The sequence below is a fragment of the Pristis pectinata genome, chromosome 20 (genome assembly GCF_009764475.1).
Source record: "Pristis pectinata isolate sPriPec2 chromosome 20, sPriPec2.1.pri, whole genome shotgun sequence".
In the NCBI taxonomy this organism is placed as follows: domain Eukaryota; kingdom Metazoa; phylum Chordata; class Chondrichthyes; order Rhinopristiformes; family Pristidae; genus Pristis; species Pristis pectinata.
Genome location: NC_067424.1, coordinates 7,899,854 through 7,915,784, shown reverse-complemented (window position 1 = coordinate 7,915,784; position 15,931 = coordinate 7,899,854). Strand labels below are relative to the sequence as shown.

Here is a 15,931-nt window from a genome sequence, read left to right as displayed (position 1 = left end):
GTTACAGCCAGAATTGACTGGTCCAGAGTCCTGCATCGTAGGCTGGTCCAGTAGGTTAGAGCACATGGAATCCACGGTGAGCTAGAAAATTGAATACAAAATTGGCTTGTTGGTAGGAGGCAGAGGGTGGTAGTAAGTGTTATTTTGCAGATTGTAGGCCTGTGACCAGTGACACATCACAGGAATCTGTTCTGGATCCTTTATTATTTGTCATATATGTCAATGGTTTGGATGAGAATGTAGGTGGCATTACTGGTAAGTTTCCAGATGACACCAAAACTGGTGGCATAATGGACAAGGGAAGACAGTTGTCTAAATCCAGCTGAGGAAATGAGTAAGGGAAAGGCAGATGGAATTTATGTCAGACAAGTGCAAAGTGATGTACTTTGGGAAGTTAAACCAGGGTAGTACATACACAGTGAATGGCAGTGTCCTGGGAAATGTTGTTGAACAGAAAGACCTTGAGGTACAAGTACATAATTCCCCATGCATGACAACACCCGTAAAGTGTGTGGTGAGGAAGGTGTTGGGAATTTTGCCTTCAGTGGACAAGGCACCGAGTCCAGGTGTTAGGATGCCATGTTACAGATGCTCAAAACATTGGTTAGCCGCAGTTGAAGCATTGTGTGCTGTCCTGGTCGCCACTCCATAGGAAGTATGTGATTAAGCTGGAGCTGGTACAGAAAGGATCCTCAAGTATGTAGCCTGGATTGGAGGGATTGAGTTATGAGGACAGATTGGATAGACTAGGTCAGTTTTCCCTGGAGCAAAGCAAGCTGTGACACGACAAAGGCAGACAAACTGATGAGAGCTATAGATAGGCAGATAGCCAGTGTCTATTTCCTACGGTAGGGTTGTCTAAAGTGACAGGGCAAAGGTTTAAGGTGAGAGGGAAGAGGTTTAAAGGGGACCTGGGCAGCAAATACACACAGTGTAGCTGGTAAGTGGAATGAGTTGCCAGGGATGTGGTGGAGGCAGGAACAGTAACGACATTTAAGAAGCATACATACAAGTACGTGAAGGAGCAAGGGATAGAGGGAAATGGAATTAATACAACGTTGAGGTGAACACGAAATGCATTACATTAGATTGGAAGAAGTGCAAATGAATCGCTGCTTCAACTGGAAAGACTGTTTGGGTCATGGATGGTGAAAGGGAAGATTTGAAAGGACAGGTCTTGCATATGCTGCTGTTGTAAGGGAAAATGCCATAAGATGAGAACTGGTATGTGGGGACAGAAGAATGGATCAGGGAATCATGTAGGGAACAGTCGCAGAAATGCTGAGTGTGTGGGGGAGGAGAATATGTGCCCAGAGCTGGTACCTTGGAGCTGGTAGCAATGGAGAAGAATGATGTATTGGATAAGGAGGTTGTTGCGATGTAGGGAGAAGGACGGGGGAGTTTAATACGGAATTGTTAGTTATGAATCCAAACATCATAAAAGGAAAGATGCCAAATGAGAAGAAAATTCTCTTGTTAAAACTGAAATAAACCTGAAAAAAGGCAATAATGGTGCCATTATACTTCTGTATTGTGGTAAAATTCACTCCTGTCCTCTGGGGAAGAAAATGTTCTATTATCACCTGGGTCTGGCCTGTATGTGATCGCACGCCAGTGAATGCAGTTCACTCTTAAATACCCCCTGAAATGTGCTAGGAAGACCCCTGTTCACATTATGCGTATCTGAGAGCTATGTTACCACATTCTTTGTAATGAACTCCAGAAAGATTCCTCCCTTCGTTCCATTCCTTCAGTTGTACCTCATCACCTCCTGAATCAGCAACTCTACAATTCCCTTTTAGAAATGACTCCTGATTCTCTACCTCATTGGCATCTTCATCTCCTCATGATCACATGCAATTAGAACATAGAGCAGTCTCTTCGGACCACGATGTTTTGTCAAACTAATTAAACTAGTAGTTAAGTGCCTAACTAAACTAATCCTTTCTGCCGACACAATCTCTGCCCCCCACCCCCCGGCATTCTCTGCTCATTCACACGGCTATCTAAGACGCTCTTAAATGCCTCTGGTGTATTTGCCTCCACTACCAACTCTGGCAGTGCATTCCAGGCAGCCACTAACTCTCTGTGTAAAAGAACTTGCCCCACACATCTCCATCAAACTTACCCCTCTCACCTGAAATGCATGCCCTGTAGTATTAGGCATTTGGACCCTGGGAAAAACATACCAGCTGTCTACTTTATCTATGCCTATCATAATCTCTCCTGCACCCTCTCCAAAGCCTCCACATCCTTCTTATCATGGGATGACCAGAATTGAATGCAATACTCCAGGTACAGCATAACCAGAGTTTTACAAAGCTGCAACATAGCTTCCTGACCCTTGAACTCAGTGCCTCGACTAATAACGGCAAGCGTGCCATATTCCTTCTTTACCATGCTATCAGCCTGTGCAGCCACTTTCAGGGAGCTATTGATGTGATCCCTCTGTACATCAACACTGTACATAAACAATGTACTGACCCTTTACATTTGATCTCCCAAAGTGTAATAACTCATATTTGGCCAGGTTAAACTCCATCTGCCACTTCACCACCCATATTTGCAACTGATCTACATCCTGCCTTATCCTTTGCCTGTCTTTACGCTATCCACAACACCACCAATCTTCCTATCATCTGCAAACTTACATAACCACCATCTACATTTTAATCCAGGTCATTTATATATTTCACAAACAGCAGAGGTCCCAGTACGGATCACCGTGGAAAACCACTAGTCATGTTTCTCAACCCAGAATAAGTCCTATTGAACACTTCATCACGTACGGGCAAGTCAATTCTAAATCAAAATGGTTGAGTAACCATGGATCTCATGCACCTTAATCTTCTGGATGAGCCTCCCATGAGGGATGAGGGATGTTGTCAAATGTCTTACTGGAATCCATGTAGACAACATGCACAGCTCTACCTTCATCAATCACCTTCATCACCTCCTTGAAAAACTCAGTCAAGTTAGTAATACATGACGTGCGCCACACAAAGCCATGCTGATCATCCTTAATAAGGCCATCGTTTTCCAACTGCTCACAAATCCTATCCTGAGGAATCCTCTCCAGTAACTTCCCTACCACTGACGTGAGGCTCACCAGTCTATAGTTTTCAGGATTATCCCTAGTTCCCTTCTTGAATAATGGAACAACATTAGCTACTCACCAGTCCTCCCGGACTTCATCTGTGGCTGGAGAGGACATTAAGATATTGGTTAAGGTTGCAGCAATCTCATATCTTGCCTCTTTCAATAACATGGGGTAGATCCCATCAGGACCTGGGGGCTGATCCACTTTAAGAGACCCAAAACTACCTCTTGCTTTATATCTCAAAATGCCCCAGCATATTAACACACTCCACACTGACCTCACTACCCTCTATATCCTTCTCCTTCGTAAATACTGATGCAAAGTGCTCACTTAGGCTATTATCCACATCCTCCACCTCCAGGCACATGTTCCCTCCTTAATCCTTGAGTGGCCCTACCCTCTCCATAGTTATCCTCTTACTCCTGATATAAGTATAGAATGCCTTAGTATTTTCTTTAATCCTACTTGCCAAGGTCATTTCATCGCAGATCCTGGCTCTCCTAATTCCCATCCTGAGTTCTTTTCTACGTTCTTTATAATCGTCAAGGGCTCCTTTTGATTTTAGCTTCCTGAATCTAAAATATGCTTCCTTTCACTTCTTGACTAAATTTACCACCTCAATACAATAGCTGTCCAAAATTGAGTCCCAGACGAGCTGTCAGTTGTGGCAGGGCTCACATGCTATAACAGACCATAAAATGAAATTGGGCAGCATCTCCAACTACAGCACATCCCTTATTGATGAGCTTAATGCATTCTATGCACATTTTGAACAATAGGGGAATGGAATGTTATCATCTGCTCTGACAGCCTTCAATGCACCTGAACCCACAATCTCGGTTGCAAACATCAGATCAGTCTTCCTGAGTTTGAACCTACAGAAAGCATCTGGCCCTGATGGAGTCCACAGCTGTGTCCTCAGATCCTGTACAGATCAACTGGAAGGGTAATTTGTAGACATTTTTAACCTCTCCCTGATTCAATCTGAGTTTCTCACCTGCTTTAAGACCATTATCATCCCGGGACCAATGAAAAATAGGTAACCTGCCATAATGTTACCTTACTCTACTTTATCTGTCTACACTTCTTACTGCCTTGGTAAAGCAGCCAGCGTAGTCAAAGAACCCACCCGCCTCGGGCAGAAGATACAAAAGCCTGAAAGCATACACCACCAGGCTCAAGGACAGCTTGTCTCCCACTGTTATAAGATTATTTAATTGTTCCCTAGTGCAAGAAGATGGACTCTTGACCTCACAGTTTACTTCATTATGACCTTGCCCCTTGTTATCTATCTGCACTGCACTTTCTCTGTAGCTGTTACACCTTATTCTGCACTCTGTCATTGTTTTACCTTGTAATACCTCAATGCACTGTGTAATGAATTGATCTATATAAATGGTATGCAAGACACTCTACCTTGGTACAAGTAACAATAATAAACCACTTCCAAGAATGACTACTGCCCAGTGACTCTAACATCCACCTTTGAGAGGCTGGTCATGGCACACAGCAGCTCCATCCTCCCAGACAACCTCGACCCACTGCAATTCACCTACCGCTGAAACTGCACCCCAAGAATCAGTAACAAACTTACACAAATTTATTTGGCCACAGGAGCAGAAGGCCAAGTTGGTACCGGGATGTGATTCCCAGTGAAGTGGACACATCTATGCGATTACGGACAAAGAAAGTGAAGGAAATGATTTGCTATTGTTAGAGTAATACAGCCTATCCATAAGTCCATGGGGAACAGGGTCCTGAACAGAGGAACATAAAAATTTAATCAAATGTATTTCAAAGAACAGAAGTGAGTTGTGAACGGGAGAGAAATTACATTTGAGAGATTACTTCCACTGGTGCCTTCAGCAGGCCCTGGAGAGCAATGGAGCAGTTTTTAATACAGAGAAAAATCATTACCATCCATCTGTGTCACTTGCACAGTCTTTGTAAGTTAAATGTAGCTTTAAATTCACAATTCCTAATGGAGTCTCAGACATATTGGTGAATATTTCTCTGCTAAGGAGGTGCAGATCAAAGAAACTACAAGTACACACCATAATGCCATATTTTCCACCTTTACACCTCTACACATTTTTAACCACCTCTGCTGTGGAAACAGTGCACAAGACTCAAACGAACACTGATTATCGAAATGTCCCACTCTGGCTGTCACTCACCGGGCAGGGAACTGATGAGAAGAATCGATCCACATTGCTATGCTTGTAAAGACCAAGCCAACACTTGTCAGTCACTCAACTGAGTCCTCAGAGCAAAATAGAAATGAGGAAGAAGGTAGCAGGAAGTCTGATCAGGAAACCACAGACAGCCAGCAGCAGTTTAACACGTTACAGTATGCAATACTCGTGGTTATATTTAACACATAACACTAAATTCTCAGTGACTAATGGAAATGGTGTAATGCTTGGAGTTAAAACTTTAGCAGGAATGGATAAAAGCAACCCATTCCTGATCAGTCTTCTGGAGAGTGAACCCACAGAAAGCATCTGGTCCAGATGGTGTCCCCAGACGTGTCCTTAGATCCTGTGTAGATCAGTTGGCGGGGATATTTGCAGACAGTTTTAACCTCACACTTCTTCAAAGTGAGGTCCCCACCTGCTTGAAGGAGACCACTATCATCTCAGCCTGGGACCTGAGAAAAAAATGGTAACATGCCTTAATGACAACTGCCCAGTAGCTCTGACGTCCACCATCATAAAGTGTTCCGACAGGCTGTCATGGCCCGGATTAACTCCAGCCTCCCAGACAACCCTAACCCACTGCTATTGGCCTACCACTGAAACAAGTCCACAGCAGACACTGTCTCCCCAGCCCTACACTCATCTCTGGAGCATCTGGACAGTAAAGATACCTACATCACACTATTGTTTATTGACTACAGTTCCGCGTTCAATGCAATAATTCCAAGCAAAATCATCTCCAAACTCCTCAACCTGGGATTCAACACCTCCCTTTGCAACTGGATCCTTGACTTGCTGACCAATAGACCGCAGTCAATAAGGACAGGCAGCAATACCTCCGCTGCAATTATCTTCAACACTAATGCCCCACAAGGCTGTGTCCTCAGCCCCTTACTTTGTTCCCTATATACTCAAGACTGCATGGCCAGATTCAGCACCAACTCCATCTACAAGTTTGCAGATGACACCACCACAGTGGGCCGAATCTCAAATAGTGATGGGTCGGAGCACAGCAAGGAGTTGGAGAGCCTAATGGCATGGTGTCATGGCAACAACCTTTCCCTCAACATAACCAAAGCAAAGTGGTGCACATGCTCCTGTTTATATCAATGACACCGAGGTCGAGAATATTGAGAGCTTCAAGTTCCTCAGAGTGAACATGACCAATAGCCTGTCCTGGTCCAACCACATGGACACCATGGCCAAGAAAGCAACAGCACCAACAGCCCCTCTTTTATAATGTGGATATGTTTCAGGACATCACTACTCTCTTCCCTGAATTCCTTACCTTCTTTGACCTTTCCATGGTAAGTAAGGATGAGAGATATTCATTTCAGACCTCACCCATCTTCCATGGCTCCACACCTCGACAATGACAATGATCCTTTGGGACACCTATACTCTCCCCAGTGACCCTTCTGCTGTTAAGATACTTAACGAATCTCTTAGGCTTGTCCTTTACCTCATCTGCCAAGGATTGCTCCTGTCCCCTTTTTACCATACTTATTTCCTTCAAGTGTAGACCTCCATCTCTTGAAATACTCAAGGGCTTTACTTGATCCCACCTGCCTATTGCTGACATATGCCTCCTTTTTCCAGACTACTTTTCAGCTCTTCTATATCTCAGCCACAACCCACCAGGTTGGACTCTCACCAGCTCATCTACCTCTCTGTGTCTCTGCATCCTCCCAGCTGCCTGAACTGCCATGTCTGCCATTATCCCAGAACACAGCAGGACTCTAGATCAGGACAGCAGCGATGAGACTGAGGATGTGTCAGTGTGAAAATCAGGGCTACAATCTCTCTCAGCAACAGGAAGCCAGTCTCCAGTGGTGTTCAGAGGTTTGATTCTAGAATGGAACAAGAATGAGAGAGTCCTGGAAATCCTCAGCACAATATGAGGGCAGGAAATTGTCAGCTATCTGTCACATGTTTGGTGGCTTTAGGGAGAGAGTGTAACTGTGATTGGTTTCAGTGACCTGCGGCAGGAAAGGAACCCTCTGGCGCTGATATTTACCATGGAGGCAGCAAAGGAGGGTGTGAGGCTGGGAAGCCCAGAAACCCTGGGAAGGTGCAAGCCACCCGGAATTTAATGGTGGGACCTCATTAGAATTCATTTAGTCTGTTTCACAGCATGATGGGGTCAGATGGAGAGGCTGGCTGCCAGGCGGTTGGTGGTCAGTGGGTGCTGGAGGTGGGGGCTCGGAGCTCATATTCCGCTCCCCGCAGGGCTCTGGACTGCTGCAGACCCTCGGGATATCGGTGCTGCCCTGACCCTTCCCAGAGAAAACATGAATCAGACATTTCAGTGGAGACATGAAGTCAATCACTGAGAAATGTACCGTCAGATACCTGTAGATGTACATCAAACATTGGATCCAGGACAGGTGTTGTAATTCCACAGCTGTACCATTCTGTATCTCCAGAGTGAAGATCCTCCACAGTAACAGTAAATATTCCCCATGCCGGGTTATCTGTGATCACAACATCACATGACAAAGGAGCAGAAGTAGGCCATTCGGCCCATCGAGTCTGCTCTGTTACCTCACCATTGGCTAAACTATTCTCCTATCTAGCCCCAGTTCCCGGCCTTTTCCCCATATCCCTTGCTACCTTGACTAATTAGATACCTATCAATCTCCTCCTTAAACACCCCCAATGATGGGGCTTCCACAGCTGTATTTGGCAACAAGTTCCATAAATCCACGACCCTCTGGCTAAAGAAATTTCTCCTCATTTCTCTTCTAAATGGATACCCTCTAATTCTAAGACTGTGCCCTCTAGTCTTGGGCTCACCCACCAAGGAAAACAACTTGGTCACATCTAATCTGTCCAGTCCTTTCAACATTTGAAATGTTTCTATGAGGTCCCCTCTCATTTTTCTGTACTCCAGTGATTACAGGTCCAAGAGCTGGCAATCGATCATTGTAAGCCCTTCCATTCCAGGAATCATCCTCATAAATCTTCTCCAAACCCTCTCCAACATCAGTACATCCTTCCTAAGATAAGGGGCCCGAAACTGCACACAGTTTTCCAAATGAGGTCTCACCAGTGCCCCACAGAGCCTCATCATCACAACCTTACTTTGATACATTATACCTCTCAAAATGAAAGCCAACATAGCATTCGCTTTTCTTACCGCTGATCCAGCCAGGTGGTTAACCTTTAGGGTATCCTGCACGAGGAGTCCCAAGTCCCTTTGCACTTCTGTATTTTAAATTTTCTCTCCATCTAGATAACAATCTGTCTGTTTATTTCTTCTTCCAAAGTGTACAACTGCACATTTCTCAACATTGAATCTCATCTGCCATTTCTTTGCCCATGCTCTTAAACTGTCTAAGTCTCTCTGCAACCTTCCTGTTTCTTCAATACTTCCTACTCCTCCACCTATCTTGGTGTCGTCTGCAAACCTGGCCACAAAACCATTTACTCCATCATCCAAGTCATCGATATACAGTGTAAAAAGAAGCGGCCCCAACACTGATCCTTGTAGAACACCACTGGTAACCAGCAGCCAACTGGAACGTGATCCTTTTATTCCCACCCTTTGCTTTCTGCCTATCAGCCAATGCTCCACCCATTCTAATCCTTCCTGTACTTCCATGGGTTCTCATCTTATTAAGCAGCCTCTTGTGTGGCACTTTGTCGAAGGCCTTTTGAAAATCTAAATACACAACATGCACAGCCTCTGCCTTATCCATCCTACTTGAGATTTCCTCAAAAAGCTCCAATAGGTTGGTCAAGCAGGGTCTTCCCTTCATGAAACCATGCTGGCTTGGACATATCTTGTCATGTACTTCTAGGTATTCCATAACCTCATCCTTGAGGATCGACTCCAATAACTTTCCAACCACCAATGTCAGATTAACAGGTCTGTAATTTCCCTTATGCTGCCTCCCACCTTTCTTATACAGCAGAACTACATTTGCAACCTTCCAGTCCTCCAGAACCATGTCAGAGTTTATTGATGCCTGGAAAATTAGCTCCAATGCCTCCACAATCTCTAAAGCCACCTCCTTCAGAACCCGAGGGTGCACTTTATCTAGTCTGGAGACTTATCTGTTCTTAGTCCATTTAGCTTCCTGAGCACCTTCTCTCTAGTAATCTTGACTGAACACAGTTCTATCCCCTGAGACCCCTGACTATCAGGTACATTGCTGATGTCTTCCACAGTGAAGACTGATTCAATATACTCATTTAGTTCCTCTGCCATCTCTCTGTTATCCATTATAATCTCTCCCGCACTGTTTTTAGTTGGTCCTATATCTACCCGTGTCTCTCTTTTACTCTTCATATATTTTAAAAAAAACTCTTAGTATCCTTTCATATATTATCTGCCAACTTCCTTTCATAATTCATCTTTTCCTTCCTAATAACCTTCTTAGTTTCTTTCTGTAGGTTTTTAAAAGTTTCCCAGTCTTCTGTTTTCCCACTAATTTTTGCTTCCTTGTATGTCCTCCCTTTTGCTTTTATCTCAGCCTTCACCTCTCTCTTTAGCCACATTTGCACCATTTTACCATTCAAAAACTTCTTCTTTCTTGGAATGTATCTACCTTGAACTTTCCTTATTTCTTGTAGAAATTTCATCCATTTCTGCTCTGCCGTCCCTCCAGCTAGCTTACTCTTCCAATCAATTAGGGCCAGTTCCTCTCTCATGCCACGGTTATTTCCTTTGTTCCACTGAAATATTGATACACCTGATATCAGATTCTCCTTTACAAATTTGAAACTGAACTCAATCATATTATGGCTCCTTTACCTTTAGCTTCCTAAACACCTCAGGTTCATTACACAGCACCCAATCCAAAACAGCCGATCCCCTGGTGGGGTCAACAACAAGCTGCTCCAAAAAGCCATTCTGTAGACACTTCACAAACTCTCTCTCTTGTGATCCAATACCTTCCTAGCTTTCCCAATCCACCTTCATGTTGAAATTCCCCATAATTATCCCCATAATTATCTTGACATTGTCTCTCCGACACGCTTTTTCTATTTCCATCTGTAACTTGTAGTCCACATCCCGGCTGCTGTTAGGGGGCCTGTATATAACTGCTATTATGGTCCTTTTACCCTTGCCATTTCTTAACTCAACCCTTAAGGACTCTACCTCTTCCGACCCTATGTCCCTTCCTTCTATTGATTTTATATCATTGCTAACCATCAGGGCCACACCACCCCCTCTGCCTACCCGCCTATCTTTCCTATACACTGTGTACCCCTGGTCATTCAGCTCCCAATCACATCCATCATTAAGCCATGACTTGGTGACTGCCACAATGTCATATGTTTTAATCTATAGCTGTGCTACAAGGTCATCTACTTTATTTCCAAATTCTACATGCATTTAAATACAATACATTTAGACCCGTATCTGCTACCGATTTCGCTGTATTTCTGTTGCTCAGCAAATTATCCTGTCTTTTCACCAGCCCATCCCTCTTCCCATCTATGCTGCAACACTGTCTTCGACTTGTTTCTAGATTCCTCTTCTTCGACCCTAACATCCGGGTTTCCTTCCCCCTGCCAAATTAGGTTAATCCCTCCCTAACAGCTATATTAAACAACCCGCCGGGTTATTGGGCCCCTTTGAGTTCAGGTGTAACCCATCCTTTTTGAATAGGTCATACCTCCCCCAAAATAGGTCCTAATGATCCAAGAATTTGAAGCCCTGCCCCCTGCACTTGAGACTCTTCCACTCTGTCCGTGTTGCCCGTTTGGTTCCACTAAATCTGCACATCACATCGTCCACCCATGGCACCAATACATTGTGTGTGGGCGGTAAGTTGCTGCATAGTGACAATCGATTGTGATCGCTCTTCCCACAACTCCTCTTACATCTCTCTCTGCCTACAATACACCTGAAACTGAGGGGGAAATCTTTCAGATTTGAATGGAAAGGAACCTGTTTCATACAATGGGATAAATTTAAAGTTAACATTAATATCTCTCCTGCTCACATCCCCAGGATGTGTCTCATCACTTCACAGCCAATGATCTCGGTCTGAAGTGCAGTCAGTGTGATTACTGTGCCAGCTGTGTCAGTGCTCTCTCCCTGTGTCAGTACATTGTGGGGTCACTTCCCCCTCCAGAGACCTGCGCACAAACTCAGAGGTGATGTTCTGGTGCAGTACTGAGGGAGGGCGGCAGTGCTGAGGGTGCTGACTTTCAATCAACCCAGACCATGTCGGCCTCTCAAATGCACACAAAGATCCCACGGTGCTCCTCCCTTCGGGGTGCTCCCGGGCGTTCTGTCACAAGATCACAAGACAAGGGAGCAGAAGCAGGCCATTCGGCCCATCGAGTCTGCTCCAAGGAAAGGGAAATAGAAATGAGAAATGGGGAATGGGGGAAGAAGAAGAAAAAAAAATTATTCTATTCCAATTTCCGGCCTTATCCCCATATCCCTTGATATCCTGACTATTTAGATATCTATCTATCTCCTCCTTGAATGCCCCCACTGATCTGGCCTTCACTGCTGTATGTGGCAAGGAGTTCCACAAATTCACCACCCTCTGGCTAAAGAAATTTTTCCTCATCTCTGTTTTGAAACTGTACCCTCTAATTCTAAGATTGTGCCCTCTGGTCCTGGACTCACCCACCAAGGGAAACAGCCTAGCCACATTTACTCTGTCCTTTCCTATCAATATGTTAAATGTCGCTATGAGGTCCCCTCTCATTCTTCTGTACTCCAGCGAGTACAGTCCAAGAGCCAACAAACGCTCCTCATACTTAAGCCCTTTCATTCCTGGAATCATCCTGTCCAACGCTCATCCTCAACCAACACTTGGCCGCTGGTCCGATTCACTGTGTCGCTGCCTGTACTTCCCTTCGTTCTCGGTTGGATGTTGGGAGAGTCGGCAGATTCCCATTGCCGTTATCGAACCAGCCAACTATTGCCCTGTTCCCTCAGCGGGTAACTGTTTCCTCCTCGGTCCCTCACCGCACTTCTGGGAGTTGAATCTTCCAACATTGGGAATGGCGGGGCAGCCTCCTTTCCCCGGGATCCCGGCTCCCCGAAGTACTTTCAATGCAACGGGACCCCAGGATGGCGAGAGGCCGCGGGCTGAGGGACACCGAGGTAAGGAGGGGCAGGGGGGTCCGTGACTCAGTCTGGGACGCGGGCGGGTGTTTGTCAGGGGGGTGAGAGGAAGCGCCATGCATGCAGAACACGTTGAAACCCTTGAATAAGGTCAGGGTCCCGGCCTCCTCCACACTGCCATGTTTTCCTCCTTGGGCGAAACCGGACGCAATTGATCATTGTCTGCGGACTTTCCGTGCGAATCATTTTGGACAAAGTTGCAGTTTGAAAAAAAATATATACAGGTCGACCTTTGTCTTCATCGAACAGCATCCCAGAATTACCACACAGAAGGGGGCGTCCGGTTGAAGAAGGGCTGCGTGATCTGATCCCACCTTCCAGTACTGGGTCTGTTCCCCTGATGGTCACGGCTCTTCAAGTACACATTCCAGGCTCTGTTTTAATGTGGCGAGAGTTTCTGCCTGCACTACCCCTTCATCCAATGACTTCCAGCCCCTCCCCAGACTCTGGGTGAAAGAACTTTTCCCCATCTCCCCTCCAATCCTTCTGCCAATTTCCTTCTGTGCCCTCTGTTCTTTGACGCCTCAGCTATGGGAACACATTTCTCCCTGATCATTCCCTTAATACTCGCTGTACCTCCTTGCACATCCTCAATAACACCAATGTCCTGCCTTCTTCCACAGTTACAAATATATTCTCAGACTGTAGAATAACATCCATGGTGAGGTCTGAACCTGTGTCCTCTGGTTCTGTTGCCTTGGAGTATCTGCACCATATTCAGTTGATATTTCGTGCCTGTCAAGTATCATTCAATGTGTAGTTAGAGAGTGCTGCAACAGTGGTTCAGTTGTTTATTTTTTGTCTGGAAATCCAGGGGTGATTTTAAATCCTGCCAGGATACACGGGGATTTTGAATCCAATTTAAGTGTTTCTAGAATTATGGACGATGCAGCAGTATTGGCGATCAGGGAATCGTTGGATTGTTGTTGAGCCCAACTGCCTCACGAATGTAGTTCAATGAAGGAAATCCATCATTTCTACCCAGTCTGGTTTACCTGTGACTCTCAAACCACCAACATGTGATTGACTGGAAACTGCCCTCGTAAAGTGGCCCAGTGAGACACCGAGGTCAAGCGACTCCTTCTCGGTGAGAATCAGTAACAAAATGACAAATTCCGTTTGGCCACGGGAGCAGACGCGTTATTGTGAGACATCGGTGAAGTAGACAAATTGAGACGGTTAGAGGCAAAGAAAGTAAAGGACATGATCCCTTATTGCAAGAAAAATGCAGCAGATCCGTCAGTCCATGGGGAACAGGGTCCCGAACAGAGGATCATAAAATGTTTCATCAACCGGAGTTTAAAGAGAAATGATTGTGATCTGGAGGCCAATTATATTTGAGATGTTAATTCCAGTGGTGCCTTCAATGAAACGTAGCGAGCATTGGAAATATTACATGCTTACCGAAGACTATGATTACCATTTGTCTGTGTCACTTGCGAAGACTTTGTAAATTAAATGTCCCTTTAAATTCACAATTCATTAAAGAATCTCAGACATATTGGGGAATATATCTCTGGTACAGAGGAGCAGAATAAAAAACATAAAATGCCATTGAGTTCCTTTTTCTACCATTACACCAAGGTAGGACATGGTAGGGTCCTGGGGAGTGCTGTAGAACAGAGGGGGCTGTGAGTACAAGTACATGGTTCCTTAATCGTGGCGTCACAGGTAGACTGGGTGGTGAAGAAGGCTTTTGGGACTTTAGCCTTCATCAGTCAGGCCACTGAGGATTGAATTTGGGATGTGATCGTGCAGATGTGGAAGGCGTTGGTGAGGCCGCACTTGGAATATTGTGCTCAGTTTTGTTTACACTGCTCTGGGAAAGGTTCAATGAAGCTGGAAGGATTGCAGAGGAGATTCGCAAGGATATTGCCGGTACCCGGGAGACTGTGTTATGGTGAGTGGTTGAGCAAGTTGGGACTTTATTTATTGCAGTGGAGAATGAGGGGTGATTTTATAGAGGTGTATAAATCATGAGGGACAGAGATAGGGTGAACAGAATCGTTTTCACATGGTTGGGGAATCAAACACGAGAGCGCATAGGTTTTGTTTGAGAATGGAGAGATTTAATGGGAACATGAGGGACAACACTTTTACCCAGAGTGCGGTCAGTGTATTGAATGAGCGGCCAGAAGAAGTGGTTAAGGCAAGTATATTAACAACATTCAAAATGAACTTGGACAGGTGCTATGACAGGAAAGGTTTGGAGTGATGCAGGCCAAACGCGGGCAAATTTATGTCTCTGTGACCTGGACAAGTCTGGAACCATCTCTGCCGGGGAAACGGTGCCCAAGACCCAAACGAACACTGATTATCGGGATGTCCCGCTCTGGCTGTCACTTACCGGGCAGGGAACACATGAGAAGAATCGGAATCCACATTGTTTTATTCGGGGAGACCAGGCCAGAACATGTCAGTCGCTCAGCTCTTAGTTCTCGAAGCAAAATATTACTCTAATAGAAAAGAGGAAGCAGGCAGCAGTAAGTCAGATCATAAAACGGCAGGGCGGCAGCAGCAGTCTGACACGTTACAATGTGAAGTTTTTTTTAGATAAATGTTACAAATAATTCTGCAACAATTCTGGAAATGGTGAAATGCTGAGAGTTAAAATTTTAGTCGGAATTTATGAGAGCAACCCTGGAAATGGTTCATGGTGAAGAGTTAACAGTGGAATAAAGACATTATTTTTAAAATCTACTTACATTCATGTTGAACATGAGCACTGTGCAAACACTCCAGAGGCACTGGGTATGTGAATCAGAGCCACAGATGCAACAGCTCATGCAGAACTTGTTCACAGCTGGGGGAGTATCTGAGCGCACAGTCCGACATGCAAAACCTCCTTTCCTCTGTGGTGGTGCCGCCCATTTCACCCCCTACTGGGACATCCCACTTGGTCTGGGATGGAGTGGGGAACTGCCGCAATATGTCAGATCCCCTAACAGGGGTCGGGGCCACCAATAATGTCACTGGATGTGATGATTATCTGCGAGCAACTGCTAGTCACTCTTCCACAGGATTGTGACATATCCTTAAGCATGGAACGGCTGTTATCTCCATGCTCAGAGCCTGTTGGCACTGAACAATAACACCAACAATGTCAAATTGCTTTAAAAGTGTTTTAGTCTTTGAAAAACTAATTCAGTGGGATTATCCATTCACTATGGGTACAATCCCGGTGTGGTCAGTTCACAGAGTTCACAGAGGTCATTAAATTGTACAGCACAAAAACAGGACCTTGGACCCAACAAGTCCATGCCAACCAAGATGTTCCATGCAAGCTTGTCCCATTTGCCGGCATTTGTCCCATAACTTTCCAAACCCTTCCAATCCATGCAGCTGTCCAACTGTCTTTTAATAGTTGTTACTCGACTTGCCTCAAACACTTCCTCTGGCAGCTCATTCCACATTCACCACCTTGTGTGCAAAGGAAGCTGCTCCTCAAGATGCTATTAAATCTTTCCACACTCATCATTAGCGTATGCCCTCTAGTTCTTGATTTCCCAACTCTGGCACAACAACTGAGTGCAT

General features: G+C 45.1%; 1 protein-coding gene and 1 long non-coding RNA gene across 2 annotated transcripts in view; one reads left to right on the top strand and one right to left on the bottom strand.

Moving 5' to 3' along the window:
• LOC127581022 (polymeric immunoglobulin receptor-like) overlaps nt 1-15,931 on the top strand; it is a 271,890-nt gene that overhangs the window by 184,958 nt on the left and 71,001 nt on the right. The window lies entirely within an intron of this gene.
• LOC127580799 (uncharacterized) lies at nt 4,884-15,196 on the bottom strand. Its single transcript, XR_007957877.1, has 3 exons — nt 15,103-15,196; nt 14,745-14,853; nt 4,884-5,750 (listed from the first exon to the last, which is right to left on the bottom strand). It is a non-coding gene; the product is annotated as an uncharacterized LOC127580799 (long non-coding RNA).